The sequence below is a fragment of the Peromyscus californicus genome, unplaced genomic scaffold, assembly GCF_007827085.1.
Source record: "Peromyscus californicus insignis strain IS unplaced genomic scaffold, ASM782708v3 Scaffold_4__1_contigs__length_199733344, whole genome shotgun sequence".
In the NCBI taxonomy this organism is placed as follows: domain Eukaryota; kingdom Metazoa; phylum Chordata; class Mammalia; order Rodentia; family Cricetidae; genus Peromyscus; species Peromyscus californicus.
In genome coordinates, this window is record NW_026294562.1 from 112,620,155 (window position 1) to 112,628,593 (window position 8,439).

Here is an 8,439-nt window from a genome sequence, read left to right on the forward strand (position 1 = left end):
GTCATGACCAAGACAACTCTTAGAAAAGAAAGCATTTATTTGGGGCCTTTCAGAGGTTTGCTCCATTATCATCATGGTGGGGAGAATGGCAGCATGCAGGCAGGTGTTGAAGCAGTAGCCGAGAGCTACATCCTGATCCACAAGCACAGAGAGACAGACTCTGGGCTTGGCTTGGGTTTTTTAAACCCCAAAGCCTGCCCCCAGTGACATACTTCCTCCAACAGGGTCACACCTAATCCTTTCAAATAATACCACTCCTTGGTGACTAAAAATTCAAATACATGAGCCTCCTCTAAGGGTCGTTTTTATTCAAACCATTATAGCTATGTAATTTCATATCATTGTACTTTTAATTTCCTTATGTGTAAAACAGCATACCTACCCTAATGATATCTGAGGCATTTTGAACATTATGTGCTAAGTAGTTCTAGGCTGGAGAGACAGTTCAGTGGTTAAGAGCACTGGCTGCTCTTCCAGAGGACCAGGTTCAGTTCTTAGCACCTGCATGGTAGTTTACAACCGTCTAACTCCTGCCCCGGTGAACTCAATGTTCTCTTTTGGCCTCTGAAGGCACCAGGCATGAAAGTGATACACAGACATACATGCAGACAAAGCACCCCCCCCACACACACACAAATATATTTTCAGTTCACGGTTATTGAAATTTGATGTCTTATGGATTTAAGTTCAGGAGAAGTGCTGGTGAGATGGTTCAGTTATCAAGCCTGATGACCTGAATTCAATTCCAGGGACGCTTACAGTGGAAGGAAAGAACAACTCCTCAAAGCTGTTCTTACCTCCAATTGCATGAACCTACACACTATATATATATATATATTTATATTAAATTCAGTAGCAATAGAACATATTTTTTTGTATAACTAGGCCATAGTAATCTGAGCGGAAACATCAATAGAACAGAGGAGAGAGGAGGTTGAAGAATGAGGCTATGTAGTAAGTTACCACCTTTTCTAAAAGGTATTATTGGCTTGGTGAGACAAACAGCTAGGTCTCACAGAGTCAAGAGTATATTTTGGACTTGGGTAATAGATGCATTGGAAGAGTTAGGATTGGGCTGGAGAAATGGCTTGGTGGGTAAAAATGCAAGCCTTCACACTTAAGTTCAGATCTCAGCACCCATGTACAAAACTAGTCATGGCCACATGGATACCTATAATCCCAATGCTTTGCTGGGCAGAAACCAGAGACTCTGGGATTGTTGCAGATCCTGAAGAGACTGCCTCAAGGGAATAAGGTGATTGCTAGAACACTTGATGCTCTCCCCGGCTTCCTTTCAGGTGCATCTTCTACACACCCATGTGTGGGCCATGATCACACATGGAGCCGAGGAAGAAAGGGTAGAAGGAAAAATGAGATGAGCCAGGAAAGTACAAGCTTGATTTTGTTGAGTTTTTAAAGGTCCATATAGTTTTTGTTGGTTTTGGTTTTTTCAAGACTGGGTGTCTCTGTGTAGCCCTGACTGTCCTGGAACTTACTCAGTAGACCAGGGTAGCCTCAAACTCAGAGATCTGCCTGACTGCCTCCCAAGTGCTGGGATTAAAAGCATATGCCACCACCAACAACCAAAATACATACAGTTTTAAATTCTGAGTGACATGATGTAGCATGTGTTTTTTGTAGTCTAAGCTGTCCTAGAACTTGATACATAGACTGGGCTGGTCTTACAAAGATCATCTTGCTTCTGTTTCCCATGTGCTGGGATTAAAGATTTGCAACACCCCTCTCTGGGCTTGGCTGTAGGTTCTGGCAACATGGCTAAACGCACCAAAGAAGGTTGGGAATCATTGGGAAATATGGACCTGCTATGGTGCCTCCCTACAGAAAATAGCCGGCACACCAACTTCACTTGCTCCTCTGTGGCAAGACCAAGATGAAGAAACCTGGGCTGGAGAGATGGCTCAGAAGTTAAGAGCACCAGCTGCTCTTCCAGAAGCCATGAGTTCAATTCCCAGCAACCTCATGGTGGCTCACACCCATCTATAATGAGATCTGGTGCCCTCTTCTTACTTGCAGGCATACATGTGGGCAGAATACTGTGTGTGTATGTATATATATATATATTTATCTTTAAATCTTAAAAAGATGAAGAGACCTTTGGCATCTGGCTTTGTGGTTTCTGCATGACAATGGTGTCTGGGAGGGCCTGAACCTACAACAACACCACTTCTGCTGTCAATCAAGTCTGCCGACAACACTGAAGGAACCGAAAGATCAGGAGAAATGCTACCATTCGAGACTTGCCTAGCCTTTAATGGTTAATGTACATTGAAAAAAAAAAAAAAGATTTGTAGCATCATGCTGGGCCTCCAGAAAGCCATGTTTGATAACCCCTTCAGATTCACTAACACAAAAAGTTAAGTTGGCTGAAGATTTAGGTCAACCAAATAGTTCACATCCAAAGCTTTGCAGACAGTGAAGCAAGCTCTGTACTGAGCTGAAACATCAGATCCCCAAGCCTTGAGTTAACTAGAATTTTCAGAGGACGCAAAACAGCCTAATTAAAGTCCCACCTTTCTAGCACCTGGCAAAACCGGGGCAGGAGGACCATGAGTTTGAGACCAGCTGAGATACATCACAAGATCCTGTCTCAAAAAGAAGTCCACCACACCTTTCCCATCTCTGTACTTTCTCCTTTGCGCTTTCAGTGTCCATTTGTTAGTACATACTATGCTGCAAATACTACTTGAGGGCAGGCAAGAGGGCTCAGTGAGTTTGCTATACAAGCTTGACAACCCGAGCTCCACTTCTGGAATCCGTGGTGAGAAGGGAATCAACTCCCAGAGTTGTCCTCTGGCCTTCGAATGTGCTCATACTCCTCTATCGTGCACAGACACAACAAAGCTTTTTTTTTTAATTAACCTTGATAATTTCTCACTGTGTTGTATGTCTGGGTAGGTTTTGTTTTATTTCACCAGTATAACTCCAGCAACTAGAAGAGTGCCTTGCACACAGGACCAGCACCAATATTTACTGGAAGAATGAAATAAGAGATAGTATGACTATGGAGATTGACCTTAGGGGAGATGATGAAAACAACTTTTAGAGATGAAAGTATATTGAAGTAAAAAAGATAGTGGATGGCCTAGTAGACTACATATCCTAAGACATCACCTAGAATATGGCCCAAAGCATCAAAATGGAGAAAGGGAACATAGAGGATAAAATGAAAAGGCCTATTAATACGTTTATTTGGTTACCGAGGGAAAAAAAGGGCAATACTTCAGTGCTGCAGCCCTTTAATACAATTAGTTCCTCATGTTGTGGTGATTCTTAATCATAAAGTTATTTCGCTGCTAGTTCATAATTGTAATTTTGCTACTGTTATGAATCATAATGTAAATATGTTCCAATGGTTTGAGGGTCGCAACCCACAGGTTGAGAACAACTGCAATACTTGAAGGAACACCTAAGAATGTGTAGGGTTGGGCTGGAGAGATGGCTCGGAGGTTAAAAGCACTGGCTGCTCTTCCAGAGTTCCTGAGTTCAATTCCCAGTAACCACATGGTGGCTCACAGCCATCTATAGTGAGATCTGGTGCCCTCTTCTGTCATGCAGGCATATGTGTAGACAGAACACTGTGTACATAATAAATAAATAAATCTTAAAAAAGAAAAAAGAAAAAATGTGTAGGGTTGTTTATGACGGATCTAGGATAGATGGGTGACTTTGGCACTGTCCCCTCATTGAAGTCATAGTCACTGATGGGCCACTTGACTTGTCTCTACTACACTCAAGAGCTTCACTCCAAACTATAGCATGTCCTAGAGTATAACTTGATCTAAACTCCTTCTTCTTGGATAGGTATACAGTTCAGTAGTTAAGAGGCTGATGATATAATAAGTTAAGTATACAGATGATATAATAATCTTTGAGTTCTACATTTAACTATACAACACAGAGCCCATTTCTTTACTGGATTACACCTTCAATAGTGAATGTACCTTTTTAAAAATTACATTCATTGTGTTGTGGACAAGTGTGTGGGTATATGCATGCCCTGATGTCCATGCGGAGGTCAGATGACAACTTGTGGGATTGGGTCTCTCCTATCATAATAGCTCTTGGGGACTGAACTCAGATTATCATCAGGCTTTCTGGCAAGTGCCTTATCCCACTGAACTGTCTCATTGGCCCCAAGGAACATATCCCACCCCTAATTTTTTGTTTTGTTTTGTTTTGTTTTTTGACAATCTTCCTGTGTAGCCTGAACTTGCCCCCAAACACTCCGGCCTCAGCCTCCTTCATGTTGAGAATATAGGGGAATGCCACCACACCCAGCTTAGTCACAGAACTTTTGGAAGTATATAGGCAATTAACCTGGGCATCTCAAAAGTAGATAAGACCAGCTGGCAGAGTTTCAAGCATCTCTACATTGCTAATGCCATTTGAAGCCAAAAGCATGTGCTCTCTCCCAAGGGCACAAAGGACATGATGACAAGTGCTGTTTGAGGATAAGGAATACAGTAAGATTCTGACCTGTGATTCAGACAGTCTTCCTAGGGCCCCTGATCTGCATGGACTCCATATCCAGTTCATTTATGAAAGAAACAGAAAAAATAAAAGGAGCAGAACACTACCAGACCTATTTCTAGCCCTCAAGACAGGATCAGCTACAAAATTTGTAGGGTACAAATGAAAATGCAAGCTCCTGTTTAAAAAGGTGAATGTAAGATTATGACAGTAACTAATGTCAACTTGACAGGGCCAAGAGTCACCAAAGAAACCAATCTCTGGGCCTGTCTGTGAGGGATTATTTAGATTAGATTTACAGAGTTCCAAAAACCAATCCTAAGTGTGTGGCACCATTACAAGGGTCCTGAACTGCATAAAAGAAGTGGACCAAACAGCAGCATTCATTGTGTTCACTGATGCAGTGTGACCAGCCATCTCCTGCCCCTGCTGGCATTCTGTTCCCACCACAACAGACTGCAGCCCCTCACACTAGTCGTCAGTTACTTTGTCATAGTGACACAAAAGGTAATACCAAGTTCTAGACAAAAAGCTCTCTTTCAGCCGGGTGGTGGTGGCGGCAGCGGCGGCGCACGCCTTTAATCCCAGCACTTGGGAGGCAGAGGCAGGCGGATCTTTGTGAGTTCGAGGCCAGCCTGGTCTACAGAGCGAGATCCAGGAAAGTCGCAAAGCTACACAGAGAAACCCTGTCTTGAAAAACCAAAAAAAAAAAAAAAAAAAAAGCTCTCTTTCTGTTTTTTTTTTTTTTTTTTTTTTTTTTTTGCTTTTTTTTTGCTTTTTAAATGCTTTTTAGTGCCATTCAGGTAAATTTAAAATGTTCTGTAATTAGCATGCAGTTTAGTATTGGCTCTCATCTTATACTATGCATGCAAACATATGATGAATACATGAAAGTCACAGAAATTAAACAAGTGTTATTTTGTGATCTGTACACGTGTTTGTATATTTTGTTCTTCCAGTAAAGTAGAAACACCACTCCCTAGAAGTATTTCAATGGTTGATAACAGTCTACACTAGTGAAAAATGCTGTTACATGTGTTCAAAGTAAGTTCTGTTTTTAACTGAGAGCATGGCCTCCTGGGACTGTCAGCACTTCTGTCTATCCTGTTGTCCATGTAACTTGCTTCCCAAGCACTTGTCTGGAACCTTGCTGAATTCTACATGTTATGGGTCCATTGGCATTTCTGTGTGTCTGGGGATCTAGGAGTGCCATATACCAATGGAGGGCAGGAAACAGCTGAGTTGTTATCTCCTGTTTCACCACACATTGATAGTGACAGCAGTGTTAAACAAGACATAGGCCCTTTCTGAGGAACAGGGAGGCACAGGGCCTCAAACAGGTGTGATCTAGACAGTTGTTAAGTCAGAGCTCAAAAAAGGCCTTATGTTCTTTTCTTTTGGTGTACTGTAGTACTCTGTTAAACTACAAGTTTATATACAGCTACACACAATGTTAAGCAGCCCAAAAGTCTAAAAGGGAAGTGTTGCGGAATATTACTTTAACTAGGCAAAGATGTGTTACATTTGTTTATGCTGACGAACATTACTTTAACTGTGTAAAGGTGTGTTACTTTTGTTTATGTTGCATTTGTTTAATTATGTAAAGATGTGTTGCATCTGTTTCACCTTGCCTGCCTAAGGCACCTGATTGGTCTAAAAAAGAGCTGAATGGCCAATAACCAGGCAGGAGAGGGACAGGCAGGGCTGGCGGGCAGAGAGAATAATCAGGAGCAGAAATCTAAGAACGAGGGAAGAAGAACCAGAAAGAAGAGAAGGAGGAGATAGAGAGGGACATGTTCAGGGCCAGAAGCCAGGCAGCTGCCAGTCAGCCAGACATAGAGACAGCAAGAAAGTAAGACAGAAAGAAAGAAAGGTAAAGACTCCCTGAGAAACAGATTAAAATAAGAGCTAAAATAAGGCCGAACATTCATAACTAATAATAAGTTTCCGTGTCATGATTTTGGAGCTGGTTGGTGGCCCAAAAGAAAAAGCACAGTACAGGGAAGTCCTGAATGCCAGTTGTGACAATGTAGACACTTCCTTAATTTAAAAAAAAAAAAATTAAATGTCCCGGGGATAGAGGCCAGTGGTAGAGTACTTGTCTTACACATACAGGGGGGGCAGGGAGGGGGCTAGGTTCAATTCCTGTATCCCCAACAGAAGGACTGGGGAAGAAATGAATGTCAGCATTCATTTATGAATGTCTATATATAACCCCCCCCCCCCAGCTGAGGACTGAACCCAGGGCCTTGTGCTCTACCACTGAGCTAAATCCCCAACCCATATATATATATATATATATATATATATATATATATATATATATATATATATATATATATATATATATATATATATATGTATATATATATATACATATATATATATATATATATATATATAACAATACTTTCCATAGTGAAAGAAACATTATAAAGTAAATATAGATTATGAAGGAACTAAACACTGGGAGGTGGTGGTGCACACCTTTGATCCTAGTACTTGGGAAGCAGAGGCAGGTTGAGCTCTGTGAGTTCAAGGGCGGCCTGGTCTACAGAGTGAGTTCCAGGACAGCCAGGGCTACACACAGAAACCCTGTCTTGAAAAACAAACAAACGAAACAACAAAAAAGGACCAAATCCAAACAAAAAAAGGAAAGCACTGCATGACATTAGCTTTTCCCGCCTTCCTTGTTGTAGGAATTTAGCAGTCACTGTATCTAGGGTAGATACTGGAATGAACAGCTGTTTTTCAGAAGTACTTTGACCTGGAAAAATCCTTGTGGAAAACTGATTGTTTTCCATGATTTGTAGAACTGTTTTACTGAAGGGGTATTGTAACCATCCCATGACTGGTCACAAGATGCCTCAGGCACACCTGAAGCTCTTGTATTATTTTATATTGCAAACGATATATAATAAAAGACTAGAGTTATGAGGGCATGTGATGCTCTCCTTTAGTAAGACATGTAAATTAGATTAGGGACCTTGGTACGAGGAAATACTTCGTGTAACAATCAATACATACACCTTTGTATGGCTGTTTGGGGTTCAGTCCATCAGAGGCTGGACCTTCCTGCTGCCACATGGGCCTTAAATTTCATCTCGGAGTGCCTTCTTTCTTCAACTGATGGCACTACATGGTGCACCCCAATCCTTCCTTCCTATGCAAAAGGCACAGGAGTTAAAGCTGAGAAAGAGAGAATGAGTATCAGTGGCAGTGGATAATAGGTTTCTCGGCCAATGCAGTAAGCCAGATCAAGCCAAACTGAAAAAGTTTAACAGCAGGTTTACTGAGAAAAAGCAACTCCCAGGTGGGTTCACTGGTCTCAGAGGATGAGGCAAGAGAAGTCATATGCCTGAGCTAAGGCAGGGAGGCAGGTGATGATGTGCCTGCCACAAGCTGGGTTTGTGCCCAAGTATGGTCAAAGGTTGAGCGCTTAGGTGGCCTGGGCAGCTGGCAACTTCAGGGGAGGAAGTTGCAATAGCCACCAAGAATGCGTAACTGGGCTTTTTGGCACTGCCTTTCCTTTGTTAGGAGACTCTCTGAGTGGGCGGGGTTTGGAGAGACAGGAATAGGGCTTCCTGGACCATGCAGAGGAGAGCTGGAGGCTCCAACCAACAGTTAATCCTCGATGCTACTTCTTTTAGATATTGTTTTGTATTTCCTATGAGCCTTTTATGGAAATGCATACCCCAAAAGGGGGGGGGGGCATTTAAGCAAGGTATGGTGCTCGTGCTTGTAACTCCAGCACTTGGGAAGTGTAGGAAAGAGAAAAGTTCAAGATCATCCTTGACTACATAGCCAAGCTCCAGGCCAGTCTAGACTACACAAAACTTTTCTCAAAAAAAAAAAGGCATTTTACAATAAAATAAAACTCCCACCAATCCACCAATTAAGCACCACCAGATGCTATTCTTAGTGGCAGTTATCAATTAAATTATCATT